We start from the raw sequence: 995 nt of genomic DNA, 5'->3' as shown, positions 1-995 counted from the left end.
CGACAACATCAATCACTGTCACGCGGAGGAAAGCGTTTGCTCGAATGTCACTGCTGGGCGAGCAAGAGGAAGTGAGTGGGACAACGGAGTTTTAAAGCAGGGAAGAACCAGATGCGTAGCTGCGATCGACGTCTCTCAGTCCGGACAAGGCAGGCGCGGATCCCCTGTATCCTGGAGTGGGAATGGTCATGTGATCGAAGTATTTACCAGAGGCCCAGTTCGGATCATGTGAGCACGCACACTCAACCAATCAATGCAACCCTCTCTCCCCGGGCTATAGGAGAACCGCGCGGCCCAAGTGCTACACTGTCACCGGAGCAGGGAATAGACGTAAAATCCTTCACTGTTCTGGACTTTAGGACACAGTTCCCGTATCCACGCGCTTGTCAGAGTGAACGCCGAAGTTCGACAAGGAATAAAGATGAAATGATGATGCCCAATGGGCATAGGTGGCACTGGCATGGGATAATTACAGCAGAGGGGCAAAACCAGACAAAATCGCGTTATAGCTTCTAGATAGGTAGATGGATAGGCCTACTTTATTGATCTCCAAGGGGACATTCAAGGTCCCAGTAGCTTATGACACCACACACAACAACATAAACAGGATGATAAAAAAATAAATCCACATGACTAAAATGAAAGAAAAAAAAAGACACTAAAGATACTAAAACAAGGATCCACATGAATGTACTGTACTGTATAAGCATGAATGATCCACATGAATATAGGCTAATGTAATGTATAGGCTAATGTGTAATGTATAGGCTAATGTAATGTATAGGCTAGTTTAATGTATAGGCTAATGTGTAATGTATAGGCTAATGTAATAGGCTAATGTAATGTATAGGCTGATGTAATGTATAGGCTAATGTAATGTATAGGCTAATGTGTAATGCATAGGCTAGTGTAATGTATAGGCTAATGTGTAATGTATAGGCTAATGTGTAATGTATAGGCTAATGTAATGTATAGGCTAATGTAATGTATAGGCT

General features: G+C 43.0%; 1 protein-coding gene across 1 annotated transcript in view; it reads right to left on the bottom strand.

Annotated features, from left to right (window-relative positions):
* LOC143122166 (solute carrier family 12 member 9) overlaps window positions 1–317 on the bottom strand; it is a 75,748-nt gene extending 75,431 nt beyond the window's left edge. The window contains exon 1 of the mRNA XM_076283000.1: window positions 1–317. This exon is cut by the window's left edge and continues 493 nt beyond it. The gene's annotated coding sequence lies outside the window, so the exon portion shown is untranslated.
* Between the last annotated feature and the right edge of the window lie 678 nt (window positions 318–995).

This window comes from Alosa pseudoharengus, unplaced genomic scaffold (assembly GCF_046254945.1).
Source record: "Alosa pseudoharengus isolate Yale_2024_CS ecotype anadromous, Long Island Sound unplaced genomic scaffold, YU_APseudo_1.1 YU_APseudo_1.1_scf_13, whole genome shotgun sequence".
NCBI lineage: Eukaryota > Metazoa > Chordata > Actinopteri > Clupeiformes > Clupeidae > Alosa > Alosa pseudoharengus.
Note: the sequence above shows the minus strand (reverse complement) of the source record. Positions and strands in the feature narration are given on the sequence as shown.